Source organism: Papio anubis, chromosome 13, assembly GCF_008728515.1.
Source record: "Papio anubis isolate 15944 chromosome 13, Panubis1.0, whole genome shotgun sequence".
Taxonomy (NCBI): domain Eukaryota; kingdom Metazoa; phylum Chordata; class Mammalia; order Primates; family Cercopithecidae; genus Papio; species Papio anubis.
The window spans coordinates 37311917-37337232 of NC_044988.1; the positions used below are offsets into that span (position 1 = coordinate 37311917).

Sequence of the window (25316 nt, forward strand, 5' to 3'; positions counted from 1 at the left end):
CTGTCAGCTGCCCATCAGTTAAGACTAGTGATTTTTTTTTTTTTTTTTGAAAGATGTTATTTTTCAGAAAAGTTTTAGGTTCACAGCAAAACTGAGGGAAAGATACAGAGATTTTCCATATACTCCCTGACCCTACACATGCACCGCCTCCCCCATTATCAATATCTCTGACCAGAGTGTATATTTGTCATAATTGATAAAGCTACACTGACACATTATTACCCAAAGTCCATGTTTACATTAGTGTTCTCTCCTGGTGCTGTACATTCTGTGGGTTGGACAAATGCATAATGACATGTATTTACCTTTGTAGTATCATACAGAATTGTTTCAATACCCTAAAAATCTTCTGTGCCTGCCAAGCCATCTTTCCCTCTCCCCTAGCCCAACCATTACTTTCTAACTGTCTTCATATTTTTGCCTTTTCCAGAATTTCATATAGTTGGAATCACACAGTATGTAGCCTTTTTAGATTGGCTTCTTTAACTTAGTAATATGCATTTATAGGTTCTCTATGTCTTTTCATGGCTTGATACCTCATTTCTTTTTAGCACTAAATAATATTCTATTGTCCGGACGTACCACAGTCTGTCTATTCCCCTACTGGGAGATATCTTAGTTTCTTCCATGTTTTGGCAATTATGATTAAAGCTGCTGTAAATATCTGTGTACAGGTTTTCATGTAGACATATGTTTTCAACTCCTTGGAGTAAATACCAGGAAATGTGATTACTTGAGCACATGGTAAGGGCATATTTAGTTTTGTAAGAAACCACTAAACTGTCCTCCAAAGTGGCAGTATCATTTTGGATTCCTAGCAGCAATGAATGAGAGTTCCTGTTGTTCTACATGCTCACCATCATTTGGTGTTGTCAGTGGTCTGCATTTTGGTCATTCTAATAGGTGTGTAGCAGCATCTCATTGTTTTTATTTGCCCTGGTGACATAATGAAAAGCATCTTTTCATATACTTATTTGCCATCTTTTATCTTCTTTGGTGAGCTATATGTTAAGGTCTTTGGCTAATTTTTATTATCAGTTTTTTGTTTTGTTCTGTTTTACCATTGATTTTTGAAGGTTCTTGGTATATTTCGGTTAATGGTCTTTTATAGAATGTTTTTCTAAAATATTTTCCCCTAGTCTGTGCCTTTAAAAAGAAATGATCTTGACAATGTCTTTCACAGAGTAGAAAATTTTAATTTTAATAAAATCGTTTATCAATTCTTTCATAGTCCATGCCTTTGGAGCCATATCTAAAAAGTCATTGCCAAACCTAAGGTCATCTAGATTTTCTCCTAGATTTTCTTCTTGGAATTTTACAGTTTTTTATTATTTACATTCTGGCCTATGATGCATTTCTAGTTAATTTTTGTGAGGGGTGTAAGATCTGTATCTAAATGGATATTTTTTTTTTTTGGATGATGATTTTGTTTGCATGTAAATGCCCGGTTGTTCCAGCACCATTTGGTGAAGAGACTTCATTTTCTTCACTGTATTACCTTTATTCCTTTGACCAAGATCAGTCGACTACATTTATACAGGTCTATTTCTGAACTCTCTATTCTGTTGCATCAATCTATTTTTATACCAATACCACACTGTCTTCATTATTGTGGCTTTATAGTAAGCTTTGAAGTCTAGTTGTGTCAGTTTCCAACTTTGTTCTTCTAGTTTAGTGTTCTATTGGCTATTCTTGAACTTTTGCTTCTACAAATAAACTTTGGAATCAGTTTGTCAATATTCACAAAATAATTTTCCGGGATTTTAATTGGGATTGCATTGAATGTACAGATCAAGTTGGGAAGAACCAACATCTTAAAAATATTGAGTCTTCTGGCCGGGCGAGGTGGCTCACGCCTGTAATCCTCACACTTTGGGAGGCCGAGGTGGGTGGATCACGAGGTCAAGAGATTGAGACCATCCTGGCCAACATGATGAAACCTTGTCTCTACTAAAAATACAAAAATTAGCTGGGCATGGTGGTGTGCACCTGTAGTCCCAGCTACTAGGGAGGCTGAGGCAGGAGAATTGCTTGAACCCAGGAGGCAGAGGTTGCAGTGAGCTGAGATCGTGCCACTGCACTCCAGCCAGGCGACAGCAAGACTCCATCTCAACAAACAAACAAACAAAACAACAACAAAAAATTGAGTCTTCTTATCCATGAACATGGGATATATCTCCATTTATTTTTTAAATCTCTTTCATCAGTTTTGTAGTTTTCTTCATATAGATCTTGTACGTATTATATTAGACTTATATGAAAGAATTTCAAATTTTTGGTTGCTAATGTAAATAGTATAGTGCTTTAAATTTCAAATTCCTCTTGTTCATTGCTGGTATATTGGAAAACAGTTGACTTTTGTGTATTAACCTTGAATATTTTGCAAGATTGTTTTAATTGCTTATTAGTTCTAGGAGTTTCCTTGTTAATTTTTTTTAGATTTTCTACATATACAGTTATGTCATCTGTAAATAAATATAGTCTTAATTTTTTTCTTCCCAATTGGTATGCCATTTATTTCATTTATTATTGCATTAGCTTAGATTACCAGTGCTATGTAGAAAAGCAGTGAGAGGAGGTATTCTTGCCTTTTCCCTGATCTTAATGGGAAAGTTGCAAGTTTTTCACTATTTAGTATGATGTTGGCTGTGGGTTTTTTGTAGATATTCTTTATCAAGTTGAGGAAGTTGCCCTTTATTCCTATTTACTGAGAGTTTTAACTATGAAGAGGTGTTCGATTTTGTTAAATGGTTTTTCTATATCTATTTATACAATCCTGTGATACTTCCTCTTTAACCTGTTGGTGTAAGTTACATTAATTTATTTTCAGATGCTGAGCCAGCTTTGCATACTGGGATAAATTCCACTTGGCTGTGATATATAATTCTCCTTATACATCGTTTGATTTGATTTGCTAATATTTCATTGAGGGTGTTAGCACCTGTCACATGAGAGATATTGGTCTATAGTTTTCTTTCCTTGTGATGGCATTGTCTGCCATTACAAGAATTTCTTTTTAAAGGTGCAGACTAGGGGAAAATATTTTCAAAAAACTTATTCTATAAAATACTATTAACCAAAATATACAAAGAACCTTCGAAACCCACTTCTAGGCCTAGTACTTTCTGTTTTGGAAGGTTATTGATTATTGATTCAATTTTTAAAATAGATACAGGCCTATTTCTTCCTGTGTGAATTTTGACAGATTGTGTCTTTAAGGAAATCAGTCTATTTCATGTAGTTTCAAATGTGTGGGTGTAGTTATTCATAATATACTTTTAATATCCTTTTAATATTTATGGGGTCTCTAGTGAAGTCCCCTCTTTAATTTCTGATATTAGTATTTTGTGTCTTCTCTCATTTTTTCTTAGCCTGGCTACAGGCTTATCAGTATTATTAATCTTTTCAAAGCAGCAGCTTTTGCTTTCATTCAATTTTCCTATTGACTTCCTGTCTTCAATTTCATTGGTTTCTGCTCTAATTTTTATTATTTCTCTTCTTCTACTTGCTTTAGGTTTAATTTGTTTTTCTTTTCCTAGTTTTCTAACATGGAAGCTTAGATGATTGATTTTAGATCTTTTTTCTTTTATGATATATGCATTCAATGCTGTAAATTTCTAAGCACTGATTTTGCTGCTTTCCATACAGTTTGACAAGTTTTTTTAATATCATTTAGTCCAAAATATTTTTTAATTTTTCTTGAGGTTTTGTATTTTACCCATGTGTAATTTAGAAGTGTGTTGTTTAATCTCTAAGCGCTTTGAGATTTTCCAGCTCTTTATGTTATTGATTTCTAGTTTAATCTTGTTGTAGTTTAAGAGTAGATGCTTTATAATTTCTGATCTTTCAAATTTGTTAAGGTGTGTTTATGGCCCAAAATGTGCTCTACCTTGATGAATGTTTTGTATGAACTTGAGAAGAATGTGTATTTTGCTGTTGTTGGATAAAATAGTGTATAGATGTTCATTATATCCAGTTGGTTGATGTTGTTAAGTTCAACTATATTCTTACTGATTTTCTGCCTGCTGGATTTGTCCATTCCTGATAAAAGGGTGCTGAAGTCTCTAACTATATAGTGGTTTCACCTATTTTTCTTTGCAGCTATATCAATTTTGCCTTACATATTTTGGCACGCTGTTGTTAAAGCCTAATGACTGTTAACAAAATATTTTTGTCTCTTTATGTCTTGCTTAACAGTGATTGTATAACATGTTGCTACTATAAGACAACATTCAAATTGTTCTAAGAGGAACCTTTTTCCCCTTGTGTGCAAAAATGTAGTAGAAATGTGCTCTTAATTGACTGAATACTTTAGCTAGACTTTATACACATTTTCTCTTGTCTTCTTAATGTCCTATTCATTATTTTATCTCATTCGCTTATGGGAAAAGTAAGGTCTGGGAAGTTTGCTCAGAAAAACACAGCTAATAAGTAGATGAACTTGGTTGAATTCAAAACCCTATTTATGTGATTCTAAAATAAAATTCAGCTCCATCTCTCTTGGTGGGTTGATGGGTTGTGTATTAGTCTGGTCTGACACTGATGATAAAGACATACCTAAGCCTAGGCAATTTACAAAATAAAGAGGTTTATTGGACTTACAGTTCCATGTGGCTTTGGAGGCCTCACAATCATGGCAGAAGGTGAAAGGCATGTCTTATGTGGCAGCAGACAAGAGAGTTTGTGCAGGGAAATTCCCTTATTTAAAACCATAAATCTCATTAGACTAATCCACTATCAAGAGACAGCACAGGAAAGATTTGCCCCCACGATTCAATTACCCCCCATTGGGTCCCTCCCATAACACATGAGACTTCAAGATGAGATTTGGGTGGAGACACAGACAAACCATATCATTTGGCCCCTGACCCCTCCCAAATCTCATGTTCTCATATTTCAAAATGAGTCATGCCTTCCCAACAAAGTCTTAACTCATTTCAGCATTAATTCAAAAGTCCACAGTCCAAAGTCTCATCTGAGAAAACAAGTTCTTTCCACCTATGAGCCTGTAAAATCAAAAGCAAGTTAGTTATTTCCTAGATACAATGGGAGTACAGGCATTGGGTAAATACAGCCCTTCCAAATGGGAGGAATTGGCTGAAACAATGGGGATACAGACCCCATGCAGGTCTGAAATCCAGCGGGGCAGTCAAATCTTAAAGCTCTAAAATGAACTCCTTTGACTCCATGTCTCACATTCAGGTAACACTGATGCAAGAGGTGGGTTTTCATGGTCTTGGGCAGCTCCACCCCTGAGGCTTTGCAGGGTACAGCCTCCCTCTGAGCTGCTTTCACAGGCTGGTATTGAGTCTGTAGCTTTTCCAGGCACACAGTGCAAGCTATTGGTGGATCTACCATTCTTGTGTCTGGAGGATGGTGGCCCTCTTCTCATGGCTCCACTAGATGGTGCCCCAGCAGGGACACTGTGTGAGTGCTCCAACCCCACATTTCCCTTCCACACCGCCCTGCCAGAGGTTCTCCATGAGGACCCTGCCCCTATAGCAAACTTCTGCCTGGGCTTTCAGGTGTTTCCGTACATCCTATCTAGGGAAAGGTTTTCAAACTCCAATTCTTGACTGCTGTGCACTCATAGGCTCAATGCCACATGGAAGATGCCAAGGCTTGGGGCTTCCACCCTCTAAAGCAAAAGCCTGAGCTCTACATTGGTCCCTTTCAGTCTGACTGGAGCAGCTAGGATGCAGGGCACCAAGTCCTTAGGCTGTGCACAGCATGGGGATCCTGGGCCTGGCCCAGAAAACCATTTTTTCCTCCTAGACCTCTGGGCCCTGTGATGAGAGGGGCTGCCATGAAGACTTCTGAGATGCCCTGGAGACATTTTCCCCATTGTCTTGGGGATTAACTTTCAGCTCCTTGTTACTTATGCAAATTTCTGCAGCAGGTTGAATTTCTTCTCAGAAAATGGGATTTTCTTTTCTAATGCATTGTCAGGCTGCAGTTTCCAAACTTTTATGCTCTGCTTCCCTTATAAAATTGAATGTCTTTGACAGCACCCAAGTCACGTCTTGAATGCTTTGCTGCTTAGAAATTTCTTTGGCCAGATACCCTACATCATCTCTCTCAAGTTCAAAGTTCCACAAATCTCTAGGGTAGAGGCAAAATGCCGCCAGTCTCTTTGCTAAAACATAGCAAGAGTCACCTTTGCTCCAGTTCCCAACAAGTTCTTCATCTCCATCTGAGACCACCTAAGCCTGGACCTTATTGTTCATATTACTATCAGCACTTTTGTCAAAGTCATTCAACAAGTCTCTAGGAATTTTCAAACTTTCCCACATTTTTCTGTTTTTTTCTGAGCCCTCCAAACTGTTTCAACTTCTGCCTGTTACCCAGTTCCAAAGTCACTTACACATTTTTGGGTATCTTTTCAGCAGTACCCCACTCCCAGTACCAATTTAATGTATTAGTCTGTTCTCATGCTGCTGATAAAGACATACCTGAGACTGGACAATTTACAAAACAAAGAGGTTTATTGGACTTACAGTTCCACATGGCTGGGGAGGCCTCACTATCATGGCAGAAGGTGAAAGGCACATCTCACATGTCAGCAGATGAGAGAAGAGAGCTTGTGCAGGGAAACCTCACCTTTTAAAACAATGAGATCTCCTGAGGCTTATTCCCAACACAAGAACAGCATGGGAAAGACTTATTCAATTACCTCCTACCAGGTCCCTCCCACAACACGTGAGAATTCAAGATGAGATTTGGGTGGGGACACAGCCAAACCATAACAGGTTGTTTATTCTAATTTCCTTGGGCTTTTTGTGCTTTTCAGATGTGCAAAGGCCTGCTTCATGTTCTATAGTCAGTAGGCCTAAATGGTACCATCCATTTCACATGGCAACATGCATCAGTATTTGTGATGTCTGTGTTCTGGGAGGCCACACACAGGTGCTTACCCTAAAACATAGTCTCTTCCTCTCTTTGTATGAGGAACACTTATAGCTACAGTCTATTGAGTAAGGTACTCTATCTAGATTATGTCCTTGAACCCTATTATAGAAGATAATAATGTCTACTATATTGTAAAGTAGATATTATTTCCCCTTTTATACAGTGGAGGAAATTGAATTTCAGAGAATTAGATTAATGTGCCCATGCATACAAAGCTGCTAAAAGCTGAGCCATATGCTTTTCTTCAGTGTATGAGTGTAGAAAAGAAATTCTAGTGTTTTTCCCTTTGTTCCCATTTAACAGCACCTTTACCATTCTGCCTTCTGAATTTACCACAATGATGCCATTTCTTCAACAGGTGAAAGCCTTCTTTGTTTTTGTTTTGTATTGTTGTAATTGTTTTGGATTCATTCAGGTTTGTTGCATGGGTATATTATGCAATCTTGGTGTTCGGGCTTCTGTGGAACCCATCACCCAGATAGAAAACATAGTACCCAACACGTAGTTTTTCAACCCCTTCTCCTCTCCTACCCCACCCCCTTCTAGAGTCCCCAGTATCTATGATTTCCATCTTTATGTCCATGTGTACCTGGATTAATTCATGTTTATAATTTTCCAAGAGAAAATGTGGCTGTCCTTTGAACCACACCTCTTTCATTCCATCTATTTTCTATCTCTTGGCATACAGTATAACCATTTCTGAAAAGTTCTCCCTCAGTTTCAAGGAGAAAGGAGATGTATTTCAAGAGTTTCTATACCTGTGAGAGGAGTAACAGGGATTCTTAATCAGGTGGCTGCAAAGCTCTGTACAAGATCATTTTTGGTCCATCAAGTTGTCTCTCATGGCTTCTTATGAACATAGTACAGGTGATAGGGTTTGGGGGTGGATTCCTGATGGAAAGGGGAACCACCAGCTCAAGGCTGAAAAATGGACAGGCAGCCTGATGGGAAGGCTGACTGATCAAACAGTTCCACTGAGCCATGTTAGCCCCACGCTGGGGACTCTCCTAGGTATGATGCATACTCTGTGCTATACTTCTGCCTGAATTTGAATGACAGCATTGGGCAAGCTTCCAAATCTGTTTCCTCACCAATAAAATGAGGGTCATAATAGCACTTCCCTTACAGGATTGTTAGAAGACATAAATGAGATAAAGCCTCTAAAGCTCTTAACCCAGTGTCAAACACAAAATAAATGCTCAGCAGCAAACAGAGTGATCCTATGCCCTGTGTATGTCCAGGGCTATTGTGGTTTATGCCTATTGTGGCATACTTTTTCACTGTCAGAGCATCATGGCTTAGATAATAAATTATATGGTCATCCAACTGTCAAATGCTATTTATTATGACAGTAAAATATCATCCATTTTCAATATAAGAAACCCAGAGATTGGTGAGAGGAGGAAGCTAGAACAACTGTGGTTAGCTGGATGCTGGCCAGGTCAGAGAAAGTTTCTGTGAAAAGTCATTTCGAGCGGCACAGATGGTCAGTAAATATTCTGAGTTCTAAAGTGTTCTCTCTCTTCCTTGCTTCTGAAGTGAATCTGAAGGACTCCAATCAGTGGACATAAACAGCGACAGAGACTAAAGGCAGAAGAGGAAAAGAATAATACATGTCTATCTGTCTCTTGCTTCCTGGCCAACAGAGAACGAAGTCTGATTAAGAGGAAAGCTAGGGGAGTTCTCTCAGCTTCCTAAATGATTCTCACTCCCTGTCTGCCCCTGTTATTTTGCTCACTTTCTTATTAAATCTCATGTCCACAGGAAATAATAGTAAATTTTATAATCCTGGTTCTTATTTTGTTATATAACCAGTTAACCTATTGACTTTTTGACTTTTAATTCATTCTAACCTTATTCACTCTTGTTTTTAATCTGTCTGCCTAGGATAAAACTGATCATTTTCCATGAAGTGTAACTATTTTTAAGAATTAGACCACCTTGTTCTTCAAATATTTGGAGGACCTCTTACTAAGACCCTACCAAATGGAACTCTCTGCTCCTGAGGATTCAGCTGTACTGCTGTATAATCCATTGGGCCATGACATCATTATACTCTATTCTAGGAGCTGATTCCAAAGCGAAGCTGTGGTGCTGCCCCTCTCATAACCCCTATGCCCTCAGCACTGCTGCCCCTGCCCACACTGCCCTTCCCTGCATAGGAATGGGATTCAAGATGTATCCTCACGCTTCCTTGGCAGTAACCTAAATCCAGCATAGGATACTTAATTGAGAAAGCCGGTCAACCCTTGTCCCAGAACTGATCGAGTGGTGCCATTCTGCTCAAAAAATGAAGGGGATGCCAGGCCACAAGAGGCAGAGGCTCATGAAGTCTTTTTTTTCAGCCTGCACAGTGGTTCAGAATTCAGACCACATGAGCTCAAAGCTTGACTCTACTACTTGCTATTTGTAAGACATTGGGAAAGGTGTTTAAATTCTCTATGCCTTCACTTTCTCATCTATAAATTGATGATAATAATCACATTTACTTTTCTGAAAGGATTATAGGTGACGATTATAGCACAGCACATAATGTTCAAAATATTATTACTGTCACCGTCATGATTAAGTTGGAGTTAGATTTCTTTGGAGTATGCTCAACATACCTTTAATGGTTTTATTACATGACTAATGTTATATTTATATGTATATATGTAAATGTGAATATAGATACCACGAATATATGTATTAGGCATTTAGCTAGGTCCTATTCTGCCCCAGATTTTGAGCAAGTCATTGAATTTTTTTTCTTCTTTCCCTGTCTATGTTTATTAATATAAATGTACAACCCTTAAAACAACTCTATGATACAGAAATTATTCTTTTTTTTTTTTTTAAGTGGAGGAAGGACGTTCAGAGGAGTTAAGAAACTTGTCCAAGGTTACATACCAATACATAGCAAGATTTCAACTGAGGTAGTCTTTCTCCAGACATTGTACTGTTAATAAGACCATCAGATTCTTCAAAAGAGGTTTCAACTATATACTAATATGGATAAAACAACAGTAATTTCTTATATCCTTACAAGCAGCTTTCCTTTTTTTACTTTTTTCTTTCTTAAGTTTAAAATACTTTGATTATGAATGTCAGGACTGACATTGTTGGGTTGATTTTAGACATCTGAAATGTAAGAGAGCAAGAGTCAATGACTTGTTCAGGTCCTGGAATATGGGCCTTCCCTACTATCATAGACCACAGAGATGGACTCTTATTTAGAACTCAGTACTTGTTTGTGAAATACATGAATGAATTGTAACTTTTTTGCATCATTTTCATCTTTTGATCTTCACAGCAGATATTACCATATCCATCTGAGAAGTGAGGAAATTGAGCCTTAAAGGCGGCCAGGGTCTTGCTCAGTCATGAAACTAATTAATAAAAGAAACAGAATTAGACTCCAATCCCACTTACTTCCAATCCTGCACTGACACCCTCTTATCTTCTTGGTCCTGCTACGTACAAACCAGAGCGCAGACAAACCCGGGAAGGAAATCGTTCTCAGAACTGCAATTCCAGCCAGATTGCTCCTCTCTTTGGAGTCTGCTTCCCTCCTCCTTTATATTATTTTTTTTCTTCTCTAGATGACTGTCCACACCCCATAGCAGGCAAGCCGATGCTCCCCAATAATGTCAGCTGAGGTCTGGTGCTTCCATTATGTTTGGTTAGGTAAGTTTCTTGTTCTGTGACAATCTGCAGAGAACACACATAATAAATCAGAAGTCTATGGAAAGTTTAGGAATGAAAGAAATCTCTTGCAGACCTGAGGAGCTGAGAGCTCATTTTTGAGACCCTGCAGGAAACAAAATAAAACAAAGCTGTGGCCTTAAAAAACACATTTCTTTTGCTTTTTGAGGAACTTGTCTGTACCATTTGTTTGCCACTTAATATATTCTCCTTTTTACTGGCTGAGTTCCAAAAGGGTGGACCTCCATTCATGCCCCAAGCTGAGGAAATAGAAAAAAAACAAGAAGCTGGGATACAAGGAAGCTAACTAAGCTGGACAGTCAGTGTAGGATAACAACTGTGTGAATTTCAGCATCATGTGCCTAGGTTCAAATCCTGATTTCTCCATTAGCCAGTATATGAGAAGCTTCACTGTAGAAGATAATAAGTTTGGTTTGACATATCTTATTACCAGCTGGTAAAATCTTAGGTCTTGAGGTCCTGTGGCGGTTGAAAAGGCAGGATGGGTACATGGTATCACAAAACTAATATTCATGCTGTACTTATCTTATTCCAAGCACTTGCTCAGTACCTATGAAGTATTAGATTACAGTACTTTATTCTTTCCATTTACCAGATTCTTAGGAGTCCTCCAAAGGGCCCAAGATTCCTAGACTCAGGGTTCGTCTTTACTCTTTGCCATGACACTTATTTTGCAATAATCTTGTCCTAACTGCCTAAGTTGAATCTCCTGGACTTAAAGTATAGCAACAAAAGGAAAGTTGATTTCTGATGGAACACAAGAACAATTGAGAAAGGAGAAATCTTTTCTCCTAAGGGAAACCATGAATGAAACTGAAAGAAACTTCACCTTTGCTAATTATAATCTTGATATGCCCAGGCTTTACTAGCATGTGATAAGAGATGTTATCACATAAATATTACACCTGGATTTTGCCAGCTTGAAGCCTGAACATAGTGATCACTTACAAAGTGCCCCAGGATATTTAAGTCCTCACAGAGTCTCTACACCTGCCACAGAAGTGTCTATGTGGACAAAATTGTGCTCAGCCAGCACTGAGTTTGTCTTTGGCAGGTTCAGGTGGCATCCCTGAGTATAGATTCTCGCTAATTACTCTAGTCACTGGCCCTAATTTTTCATAGTGCAGAGGCAGTCGGGGGTTATTCAAAAAGAGGGAGGTTTCAACCTCTAGGTTGTGCTTGGTCATGCAGAGTTGCTTAGTATTTTAGAGTTTACTGAAATCATTCTTCTAAACTACACACACACAGCCAATTTTTTGCCTGAGCACACAAACACCATCCAGGTGATGGTATTGGGCTGAATTCAAGTTCTGTATTACCTGGGACACTACTGGCCTCAAGCCACTGCTAGATTGAGTCTGCTTCAATATATCACAGGTTTTTTCTTCGTTATGACTTTTGGGGGGCTTTTAGAAGACTCTGGCATAAATTGGCTTCTAGTACATCCTCTCATTCCAGTCGATTTTCAATGCACAGATGGGATCTGAGAGGGAAACAGTTTTGAAGCAGCCCCAAGTGATGGTGCTCCCAATGGCTGCAGCATTATACAACTGGAATGACACAGGGCACAACTTACACATACTGAGTGCCCCTTTCCCTAATTATTTCTGTCAGACAATGTTATGGACTGAACAGAAGCCCCTCAGAATGCATATGTTGATTCCCCAACTCTCGGTATCTCAGAATGTAATTGTCTTTAGAGACAGGGTCTTTAAATATGTGATTGAGTTTAAATGAGGCAGTTAAGATGGAGTCCTAATTCAATGTGACTGGTGTCCTTGTAAGAAGAGAGTGAAACAGCAGGGGCACATGTGCACAGAAATGCCTTTGTGAAGGCAGTGCAATGAGAAGCCTGCCATCTACAAACCAAGGACACAGGCCTGAAACAGATCCTGCCATTATGGCCCTCAGAAAAAAAACAACTCTACTAGCATGTTGATCTTGGATTTGCAACCTCCAGAACTTTAAGGAAATCAATTTATTTTTGTTTAAACCATTCAGTTTTTGCTAATGTCAGGCTTGGAGAATGATTACAGGCCACTTTAAGCCACCTCCAATAAACATACCAAGCATGAACAGATTTTGCAAATGAAGCTTCCAAATGAATATATTACATCTCAGGTCTAATCAGATTGCTGCCTAACTCCAGACCCACCTGCCATAATACTCTCCTGTAAGAGACTTTCACAGTCTTTTAAATTACCTCCAGAAATAGCTACCCAGATCATGCTTAGTTACTAGAGGCATAGTGCATGGCTCTGAACAAAAGCTATCTTCCTCCTCCAACTTGGGATGCTCTCTCTCTCCCCTACGGGGTCATTCTTGTATCCTAAGCCAGTGCCTTTTATTAGGCATCCAAGGTCTATACAGTTCCTCTACTGTAGTGGTACTACACATACCACTCGTTGTGGTATGTGTTCAGGCTCCCAAACCAGACAAATGTGACCCTAGATATTTACTAGTTGCATAATCTTAGGGTTGTTATTTATTCTTTTCAAAACTTAAGTTTTCTCATCTGCAAAGGGCATGATAGTTGTCTTAGTCAGTTTGAGCTAAGTGCCATAGATTGGTGGCTTAACAACAACATAAATTTATTTCTCACAGTTCTGAAGGCTGGAAAGTCTGAGCAGAGGGTCAGCATGGTCTGTTCTAGTGAGAGTCCTCTTCCAGGTTGCAGACGCAGTCTTACCGCTGCGTCCTCCTTGGTGGAAGAGACGTAGCTAGTTCTCAACCTCTTCTTATAAGGACACTAATCCCATTTATAAGAGTTCCACCCTCATGACCTAATTACCCCTTGAAAGCCCCACCTCCTAATATTATCACATTGGGATTAGGGTTTCAACATATGAATTTGGGAGACACAAACATTCATTCCATTGCAATAGTAGACTCTTTGTTGGGCTCTTGTCAAATAATCCATGTAAAATTCTTGACTTAGTGCATGGCTCATGGCAATCACTCAACAGTTGCTCAGGCGGGAAGTTCATCATATTATTGTTAGTGTTGGAAGCTCCTGTTGTCATCTTCTAACATCGTCTGATTCACTTCCATTGACTGCCTCAGCATTCTTTCAGTTCATAAAATAATTCCTCTGTTCTGGGGTATTTTCTCACCAGTCTTTATTATTAGTCTCCATAGAGGTAAAATTGATGTTTTCCACAACACTCTAAATTTATAGGGCTTGGAGAGCCACTTTCCATTCCCTTCAGAAGCCACAGGATGAGGTAGAGTAGGCGTGGGACAAACCTATTTTTCCCTTGGCAATTGCCTCTAGGACACATTCTTTAAGAATAAGAACCTTTAACAATAACCCTGAGTCACAAGTATCACACACTGCAGACACTACATTTACAAAAACACATCAGTGAAGGCTGTGCAGAAACCTACGGTTTGTGCATCTCGTATGATCTTTTTTATCAGTTTCATGGCTGACACACGTGAGTTTTCTCTGAGGAGGCGTACGCTTTTCACAGTCACTCAGTATTTTTAAAAAAGGAAATTAAAGCATATAAAGAACATGAACTATGTGCTGTGCTGTGTGCCATTGATTTCTCACAGCAGACTTTTAAGTTAATTATTTTGTTTCCACTCTACATATGAGAAAAATTGAGACTCCGAGGAGCTAAACAACTTAACCAAGGTCATGGAGTGGTTTATTTAATTTTAAATAATCTATTCTGGAATTTTTATGAACACCATGAAATTTACCCTAAATTAAAAGGTGATTAGGTAGAGGGAAAGATGGAGTTTTCTTAGTCTACAAAGAGGATATGATCATTTAAAAAAAATGTATCAGCACCATTGAAAAATAAAAATTATATCTAATCCTACCACCTAGAGATCACTTCCCACATTTTCATCAATTAAACAATAATTGTGATTTGTATAGGAAAGCTTCAATCGTTCTTATCAATGCAAGGGAGAGGAAAGGGTGGAGAATCTAAAAATCATTTCTGTCTGCATTGCGTGCTTTTGGGAGTAGAAAATTAACCTTTTTGATCATGTTCTGCATGGGCTAATTACTAAAATTGCTTTTCCTTTCCCAACTGATCCCAATTCAGGGCAGAGTCCCAGAAGCATTTTGGTGACAAGGGATTAAAACATGTGCTGTGGCTAATTCAAGAAGTGGAAACTCCATACATGGATAATTAAGACCTGACTGCAGAACAAAAGTTTGCACGTTGTTGTAGAGTGGGGGCTCTCTAGCGTTTCCAACCCTTTATCCTGAGAGCCATCTTGAAAGGTAGATTTGATTCAATTTGCCAGGCATTCATTGTGAGACTGACTTACTCTGCAGTGTGCTAAAATGTCCAGGAAACAGTATCTGATTGTAAGGGACAGGCAGTCTAGTGAAGGAGGCTGGTATGCATACCACTGACTTTAATAATAGCAACAGTGATCATTTTGGCTAACATTTATTAAGTAATTACTTGCCCTAGGTCCAGCTCTGTTCTAAGCTCCTTAAATGTATTAACTCATTTAATCCTCATATAAAGGATAGTGGAACCAGTGGAAAACACTATTCATTTAGGGAAGAAATGGTTTATCCTGAAGTGGGAGCTTAGAAGGGCTTCAAGGACTATTGTCATAGCTAGAAGCTCATATCCTGACCGTATTTCCAAATCTCATATTAGGGTTCCCTCAACAGCTGAGGCATGTACACAGGTGGTGTGGGCAGGAGTCCTTCTGCTACATCTGTTTATTCCTTTTATTCTCATTAAGAGTGACCGCCTGGTTCACAATAAGTCCCTCTCCTCTAGAAACAGTCTCCCCAATACGTACAGTGGACTCCCCTTGCCATGCCTCTGTGACCACATATGGCACTGCCTCTCTGGACATAGCTGATTCAACCAGGCATTGGCACCAAATCAAGCTGGGCCACTTAGATACTTATACTGGATTATTTCCACTAAAGCTAAGGGAAAAACATCAGTCTTTCTCTGGTAGTAGGAACTGAGGAATGTTGATGCTTGAGAACTGTTGGTAACTGTGGTGGCCATGAGAATAGGCCACTCAGATATCTGCTTAGGGGAGGGTGATGAACCTGACCTACAGCTCCAGCTGCTGGCTATGTGTCCAGTGTCTGTTCACATGGAAGCCACACTGCTCTCAGTCAGTGACTAGGCACAGCATGCGAAGGAAGACAGACTATCTGTGAGACAGGCAACTTTGGCTCCAGGACTCCCCATAGGCACAGCCGAAACTTTCTTAGAATAGCAGGCAGCCCAAACTCTACCCATCCAACACTCCTTCCTTCCTCCTCCCCTTCACAGGGGTCAGGTGCCCTCAGTGTGGTACTTCTCCCTGTCTCTTCTGGTTCCCTCCCCTTATTCCCTCCTTCCCCAACAAAAGCCATGCACATCTGATCCCATCCTGGCATCTGCTTCTTTGAAGAAGTGAATTAACGTCAGGACTTTCTCTTTGTGTGGTCTTTCATCCTTAGATACTAGACAGTTTCTTCACAAGGTGATGGTAATATTCCAAGTATGACATTTGCAGATGTCAAATTAGCCACCTAGCCAAGCCCAGAGTCTACGGTGGAGGGGATTACACAAGGTTGTAGATACTCAAAAGTGTGATTCATTGGCCATCATCAGTATAAACATCTACTGCAGCTACTACCAAGGAACAGTTACCTGCATTTCCCATAAACTGTAATTTATAGAAAGGTAATTTTACATCCTGTCTTCTGGAGAAAAACCACATGCAAATAGATACATGGAAATGACAAAGATTATTCTGGAAATTACTATAAGTAGAAGTAATTTTTAGAAAAGAAACTATATTTGTATCTAAGTGGCTCATTGAAATATCTCTTTGGAGGTAGGGCTTGCATTTCTAAGTCTTCTCTAATCTTTGAGAGCAAAATAGAGAAAGGAGGACAAACTGAGGCTTTGGTAATGCTGAGTTAATTGGTACTCTTTCAATATGAACTATGCTCTGTGGGCAATCCTTCATTCAGCAAATCACCTATGAGACTATCCCAGAAAAAGACAGTGGACAGAAGTGTAGCTAAGTTCTGTTAGTGGAAGTAAAGGTGGGAAGAATAGGGAGGGCCTTATGTTGTTGTTGGGTAGGAAATTAAGCACATTAAAAAAAAATGTTCCTTTTTTGGGATCTTTCCTATGAGTTACATAGTCTTGGTCTCACAGTACTTCATCTTTTAAAACTGGTCTTAGCTTTTATTATGTGGCTTGAGGAATTGAAAGTGAGCCATTATTTAGAGCAATTGGTCCCTTTTTCTAAAACCACTATCCTTCTAATCGGGGAATGTTACATAAAAATAGGTGGACTATGCAGTCAGAAAATTTAGTGATGAATCTGGAGTTTCTCACCTGTCCTCTTGAACACCATTTTAATGACATGGGATCTCCAGTTGAATTAGGTACCATGGCCATCAGTAACATTGAGGTGATTATACAGAGTGTTCTGTAGATTGGGAAGTACTCATTTGTATATTTAAATTTTTTTTTTATTAAGGCCTAAAGCAAGTGAAAAGAGAGAGGTTGATTGATCCTGTGCTGGGTAAGAGAAAAATGACAATTCCTTCACTCTGAGGTCTTTTGAAGAAAGTTGAGAAACAGTGTTATATCTTGAAGCATTTCAATGACTCTTGCATCCTAAGTTCAGAAGTTTATGGACAAGACACCAAGTCCATATTCTAGATTAGCAGAACAAAGGGAGCAGGTTAGACAAGAAATTATTTCTTTCCTCATTTACACTACTTCACATGTGCTCAGCCCCCAGGGTCCATTTCCTGAAGTTCACACTCTCAGAAATGTTCTGTTAACACCTTAAGTAGGCACAATACAACCTCACTTGGCATTAGTATTGATTCTAGCCTCCAGGTAGTTTATCTTGGGGAAAAAAAGTGTTTTAATATTTGCCTGTGTTATGTAACCACATATATCTGAGAAAGTTATAATTAATTTCTGTCTGTGCTGCATCAGCACAGAAAGTAAATTAAATAAAGGCTTTTTTACTGAAAAGAGTCAGTTTCTTTTCTACAAACTGAGTTGATTACCTCGAGGTTTCATAGGGGTGGGCGAGTTGGGGGCAACTCACAAACTCAAGCTCATCTCCTGGGCAGTCACAAAGTTTATACCAGCCATAAAAATCCCAAGGCATTTGTGTTTAATGTTAATGAGGATGTGGATCAGGTGAATCTACAAATCTCAACAGGTGACAAATTAGAAATTAGGCCAAGCTGCTTTTGGCCCCCTGGTGAAGAACAGGGTTGCTGGGAGAAGGTGCTAGCTGATCCTCATGTTTGCTTACAATAGTGTGATAATGAGGTTCAACCTAAGAAAATCAGGTGGAACAGCCCTCTGGGAAGGCTGCCTCCTTCCTCTTTGCTACATTGTCTTTCTGAGACTGTCACCTACAAGTTCTCACACCCCATATTTCAGAGGCCTTCACAATCTGTTCCTAATTTGCATGAAGCCTTTTGCCTTTTTGTTGCCTATAGGGTAATGTGACCCCCCCAATAGTTATGGTATCTAATGCTTTTCTCAGATGGTTCCCAACCCTCTTCTCCTACCTTCTCTCTGACCACTTTACTTGCTCCTCCTCTTCAGATAGGCAAGCAACTGGACTCCACAGTATTCCACCCATGACATTATTCTTGCAATTTCCTCTACCTAGAATATTATCTTGCTGTTTCTCTACCTCATCCACCAATGAATTATTCATTGTACAGTGAAGTCCTCATTTAACATCATCCATAGGTTCTTAGATACTTGGACTTTAAGCAAAACAACATACTTTAAGTTCTTGATGTCATATCATTCAAGGTTGTTTCATTGTAAGATTGATTTTTAAAAATTGGTTTTGTTATATTTTGTTTAGCTTAAAGTCACAATTTCCAAGAACCTATTGATGATGTTGAGAACTTATCGTATTCTTCAAGATACAGCATAATTTCAACTCATAAATTTTCTTTCTTTCACCTTCCAACAGACGGAATTAATACCTCCTCCTCCTACTAATGCCACTCTAGCATTTTGCATTGACCTATCCATTATAAATACTTAGACTTATAATCAAATAAATTTATTCAATGTGATGTTTCTTTACCTAAATCAGAAGTTCCTTCAGGACTGGGTCCAAATCCCTTTCAGATACGCAATGCCAATTTCAGATTGTCTCCCCACTCCCAAACATGACGTTAGGGTGGTAGCTTAAAGATGTGGAACCAGTGTGCAGGACCTGAAAGTCATATCCTAAATTATCACCAAGTTAAAATAAGACTGAATTTAGGATATCAAACTGTGATGGTTAAATTTTATATGTAAATCTGGCTATGGTACCCGATTGTTTGGTCAAACACTAACCTAGATATTGCTATTGGGATATTTTATGGTGATGATGTACATCGACAATCAATGGACTTTAATTAAAAGAGATTACCCTCGATAATGTGGGTGCAACTCATCCAAAAGTGAAAGCTTGAAGAGCAAAAATTGAGATTTCCTGGAGAGGAAAAAAATTCTACTTTCAGACAATAACATAGAATTCTCAGTTTCCAGCTTGCTGCTCTACAAATTTCACACTCGAGACTTTCAAAATCAGTTCCTGCTTGAGTTTCCAGCCTGCCTCTTCACTCTACAGATTTCAGACTTTTCAGCCCCTATAATCACGTGAGCCAATTCCTTAAAGTAAATATCTTTATGTACACAAACATGCACACACACACACACACCCCTTCTTGGCTCTATTTCTTTGAAACCCTGACTGAATATACAAACCAACTAGTTAGAAGGAGAGTAGAAGCTGAAGTATGCAGCCAAAGTGGGCACAAGAAACTGGAAAGCTAAGGAATAAAGAATAGCAGAGAAAGTGATAGGCAGAAACATGTAATGTCCAGAAGTAAAGTGCAAATGCTCGTCAAGGCTTTTTATGACTCTAAGCCTTGTGCAAGGCAATATGACAATTCTTACAACATAGTAGGTATCTATTAAATGTTGCTAAACAAACCAAAGAATGCATTTATTAATGAATTCGTCAATACTTGCCTCCTCTTCACAAAAACTTGATAGTTGGAAATAACAAGAGTCAGGATGTCTAGGAGAATTTTGACTCCTGGACAAAGTAATCACCAACCAGGCTAACTGTTCCTTATCCCTTTCACAGCCACAAGTTGAACAGTGAAACAAGCAGCCTACACCAGGGTAAGGTAATAATGTTTTCCTGTTTAAAGTTTTACCATGTTAAGTGAGGTAGCTTTGTCAGCACAAGAGTGACGCAGACAAGCAGATAATGGCTGCCCGCTAGTGCCAGCTTCTTTAGTTTGCTGTTGAAACCACCATGGAAGCTATCAAGGGCTGGGGGCACTCCATTGCTACACACATCATCTTTTCAGTAACATCTGCTCACTGGGCTAAGGATCAATTATCTCTATAGAGGAGATACTGCTGCCAGTCCTCAAGGCAAAACCCTGCATGTGAGGCCAGTCTTGGACAACATCCCAGAAGCTTGATTTTACACTCTGGACATCATTTAATCTCAGTCAAAGGGTTTTGCTCTTTGTTCCCAGGTATATGCAGAATGCACACCTCAGAGGAAGTGACAGAACAGATTATGGCTTTTAAAAGAGTTTTGAATGGCAGGGTTCTGTTGACTACTATGTACCTGTCATCAGGGTAGGTATAGCAGTCCAATCTCTGCTGTTGAGGACTCTATTTTGTTGCCAACTAGCAGCTCCCATTTTATCTTCTATTCTTTCGTTCAACAAACATTTATTGAGCACCTACTCTGTGCAAGGTGTTATTGAGGGAAAGGAGACTACAGGGAGGAATTATATGTAAAACTTCTACAGCTAGCAGAAACACCAAGTTATTACATTGCACAGATAATGTGGCAAGATAAAAAGATACAGATTAATCCATAAGAATTTAGGGGGACAAAAAAGGCCAAATAACTTCAAATAGGGCAGTTTAACCCAAACCTCTGTAAGCATAGAATCATTTTGTAGAGAAATAGCATGCACAGATAAGATTTCAAGAGGCATTCTTTGGGAAATGCTGCAATCAAGCTTTTGGATGTATTCTTTCCCTTGAGAATTTTGTATTTATCAATTATTTCCCAAGCTATATGCCTTAGAGCACTAGACTTCTTCAAGATATTAATCAGAGTTCTATATGGATTCTCAGGTCAAATAAATTTGGAATTAAGAAAAGCTGCATATTTACTCCCTCCTCTGCCCTCTCCAATGGATTTTTAATCAGTTTTTGGTGTCTTGGCATTTTTAAGGATGTTGAGAGATAACCTATTAACACGTTAAAAATTTTAAGATATCCAGCAGAAAAGAATTCTGATTAGGAAATATTTAAATGGAGACTCAGCATGGCTTTATGGTGGCATCTAAGATGAGCCTTAAGGGGACAGAAAGGATTGTTGTTGAGAACAGGCCTTTTCATTTGGGCAGAGTATGTTGACCTTGCTGTCATATTCTATGGCCGCAGGCTTCTTTTCAAAACTGACATCGTCTCTGTTATCTTTCCTTGTCATTTCTTCGGGTGAAGAGCCTGAGGAGAGGGACCCCTTTCCCCCTCCACCTCAGCACTGCTGTGTAGTTCCATCACCGAGATTTCTCTAAAATGACTCCCAGGTTCTGGGAGTTAATGCCTGAGAGTTTGAAATGCTTCCTTTGGCACTGCCAGTTATATCTCCAAGCAGTAACTTCTCAGGATTGCTTAGTAAGAGTTCCACCTGAGCTGAGGAATAGTGTGTTTTCTATTGATAGAGTTTTTAAATGGGGAAATTCATTCAAGTGGAGGTTTTTATGGCTTTGCTAGGTTAATTGGGAAATTGGTGACATTGCTCCTAATGTTCTCGAGGATGAAACGACAAACAGGAAGACTGCAAGCAATCTGAAAGGTTGAAGTCAGCTGCATGAGAAAGCAAGAAAGAGATGAGGTCATCTAGTTTAACAATTGGAGTGCAGGTCTTGAGATGTCTATCCTGTTGGAAAATATAAAGAGATACAGGAGGAAAGGAAGAACATAGAGAATGAGAGAAAGGGAAGGAGATTAAAAAGTTGACTTTCTCATATGCTTACCCACTCCAGGAATGGGCAATCTTTACTGCCTGGGTCTGAGAGGTCTCTCTTCTTTCTAGGCTGTGCTGCAGATCTTCATTCTCTCATCTCCACATACACGCACTGCTCATTTATAGTCTAGCTTTTACCCAAGCTTCTAGAAATTTCCCTGTTTAAATAAAAAAGAAAGTCACCCTTTTGTTTTCTAACTCAGCTCTCTGACTTTAAACAGAAGGTCTGACCCTTGCATCATAAGGCTGGAATACAAAAAAAAAAAAAAAAAAAACCCAGCATGGGCGAGGACTTCATGACTAAAACACCAAAAGCAATGGCAACAAAAGCCAACACTGACAAATGGGATCTAATTAAACTAAAAAGCTTCGGCACAGCAAAAGAAACTATCATCAGCGCGAACAGCCTACCTACAGAATGGGAGAAAATTTTTGCAATCTACCCATCTGACAAAGGGCTAATATCCACAACCTACACTTCTCAAAAGAAGATATTCATGCTGCCAAAAGACACATGAAAAAATGCTGATCATCACTGGCCATCAGAGAAATGCAAATCAAAACCACAATGAGATACCATCTCACACCAGTTAGAATGGCAATCATTAAAAAGTCAGGAAGCAATTAGGTGCTGGAGAGGATGTGAAGAAATAGGAATTTTACTGTTTTACACTGTTGGTGGGACTGTAAACTAGTTCAACCATTGTGGAAGACAGTGTGGCGATTCCTCTAGGATCTAGAACTAGAAATACCATTTGACCCAGCCATCCCATTACTGGGTATATACCCAAAGGATTATACATCATGCTACTATAATCATGCACATATGTTTATTGCACACTATTCACAATAGCAAAGACTTGGAACCAACCCAAATGTCCACCAATGATAGACTGGATTAAGAAAATGTGGCACATATACACCATGGAATACTATGCAGCCATAAAAAAGGATAGGTTCATGTCCTCTGTAGGGACATGGATGAAGCTGGAAACCATCATTCTCAGCAAACTATTGCAAGGACAGAAAACCAAACACTGCATGTTCTCACTCATAGGCGGGAATTGAACAATGAGAACACTTGGACACAGGGCCGGGAACATCACAGACCAGGGTCTGTTGGGGAGTTGGGGGTGGGGGATGGTGGAGGGATAGCATTGGGAGAAATATCTAATGTAAATGATAAGTTTATGGGTGCAGCACACCAACATGGCACATGTAGACATATGTAACCTGCACGTTGTGCACATGTACCCTAGAACTTAAATTATAATGATAATTTTAAATGACAGCATTTGGCCAATTCCTATTTCTTTAATAGTAAAACATTAATTTATTTTACAGTTTCTTTAAGGCTATTCAATAATAACTCAGTTATTTTTGGCTTATGATTTAGTTCCAATCAGTCTCTCCAAACCCAATTCCTCCTCAGAGTGTTGTCATCCAGATTCCCATCCAGATTCCTAAAAGGCGTTGGCAGTGGCCCAGAAATGACTGTAGAGAGGAATTGGTCCACTTCCTGGAGGTCACTGATGCAATATGGTTTTTGCCCCCTTGGAATGCCTAATGCTTGCTCCAGAAGGTAGTGACTGGTTGCAGTTGTTCCTTCGGTATTCCCTCAACTCCTTGATATCGGCAATCTTTGGTAAACTGCAGCCATGTCCTTCTTCAGTCCCCAGATTGGCAGCTACTCATATGTTTTGATGGAGAGTCCTTCCTGGCCCAGCGAAGACAACCCCCAAGAAGGCCCTCAGGCTGCCTCTCAACAAAAGCCTTTTCTCGTGGTGGTCTTAGCCTTCTCTGATGCCAAGATATGCCTGTCACCATCTCTATTGATCTCTTTCATCACCAAGGCATATTTGCCAACTTCAACTCTTTAAAAAAACACACACACAAAAGTTCCAACATTTCATAAGGGAAGCAGGGCACCAATCTGTTTACTCTAGAGGCAACCACATTTCTTGGTTATTCTCTACCATTCTTCTCAATTTATTCTACTTGTATGAAAAATGAGCAAGACACATTCCTGTACAGCTTCTCCCTCTATGAGCTCCTCTGGGTCAGAAAGAAAGTGATATTTTCTTGTTAGCATCTCTGGAAAAAAATCACTTCTGACCCATACTATGTTGGTTCTTTTTGAATTTAGATACTTGGTATGTGGCCTTTCTGTGGGGGTTGTCTATAATGCAAATGCGCCTTTGTTTATATGCTATGTGACCAGGGGTCTGCAGCTATCATGAGTCAGGCCAAATTACCCTGGCAATGCATACTTTGAAATATTACTTTGCCTCATGTGTACAACTATACATTGATACAGTTATATAGTGTCCCTGCCCAAATCTCATGTCAAATTGTAATCCCCATTGTTGGAGGTGGAGCCTAGTGGGATCATGGGAGCAGATTCCCCCATTTGATGCTGTTCTCGTGATAGAGTTCTTACAAGATCTGGTTGTTTAAAAGTGTATGGCACCTTCTCACTCTCTCCTTCTTCCTCCTCCCCTGGCCATGTAAAACATTCCTGCTTCTCCTTCACCTTCCACCACGATTGAAAGTTTTCTGAGGCCTCTGCAGAAGCCATTATGCTTCCTGTACAGCCTGTGGAACCATGAGCCAATTAAGCCTTTTATGTTTATAAATTACCCAATCTCAAGTGTTTCCTTACAGCAGCCAGAGAACAGACTAATACAATAACTGAGAGATCCTAATTTTGCCAACCTTCAGGAGCTACTCTCCTTTAAATTAAGAAATAATTGAGGACCCAGTCAGGTGGCTACAGCTTTTATCATGTGATTATGCCTATGCATTTATGAGAACTTCCCAGGGAATATTTTCATTTGTCACAAATATTTCTTATTTCCATAGACAGCATCTTACTCTGGACTGCTACTGTTTTTCTGAAATTTCCTTCTGTCATCTACCTCAGTTGTTGAAACAAAGTTGAAATGGTTCCCTTGCTATTTCCCCCAAAATATATCTAAGACCAGCTTATAATAGTAACAATATAGAAGGTAATTACAAAGCAGAAAAGAACATTTTAAACTGAACACTATAGATCATTGCACCCCAAATCCTCAAGCCATGTTCCTCCACACCATCATTCTGTAAACCATATATCTCCCCAGTCTCTACTATACAATATATAGCAAAAGCCACTCTACTCTGCAAGCTGAGCTAGAAATATATGATGGCTCAAATGTGATGGTCTTTTATTTACCACTCACGTAAGGTTCAAGGTGGATTTTTATATTTGGAAAGTAGATCTTCATGCAGCAATTCAGGGATCCAGACTATTCTACCTTGAGACTCTGCCATCTTCAAAATATTGTTTCCAAGGAGACTGTTCTCATCTGCATCAAGCCATAGGATAATGAAGGAGTACAGAGGGTCGTATTTGGGAGATCTTTATGAATTGGGCCTGGAACATTACTCTTTTTCATCTTCCATTGGCTAGAATTCAGTCACATGACCATACCTAGCTGCAAGGGAATCTGGGAAATGCAGCTTAAGCGCATGCCCAGGAACAAGAGAAAATAGGCTTGGTGGACCTAGCTTAACCAGTTTCAAAGGGAAAAACCAGTTGATCTCCTCTCCATTAAGCAGTCAGTATCAGCACAATAAATCAAAGATAACAACTCTCCTTACAAAGAAGACAA

At 39.3% G+C, this 25316-nt stretch overlaps 1 long non-coding RNA gene across 2 annotated transcripts in view; it reads left to right on the top strand.

Moving 5' to 3' along the window:
* Positions 1-25316, top strand: part of LOC103878344 — a 75346-nt gene that overhangs the window by 6305 nt on the left and 43725 nt on the right. The window contains exons 1-3 of one of the 2 annotated variants that reach the window (XR_001895487.3): positions 8806-9318; positions 10491-10575; positions 19747-19784. This is a non-coding gene — a long non-coding RNA (uncharacterized LOC103878344). Of the gene's footprint in view, positions 1-8805; positions 9319-10490; positions 10576-19746; positions 19785-25316 lie in introns of those variants that run through there. The other variant, XR_004178055.1, reaches the window with a different exon arrangement.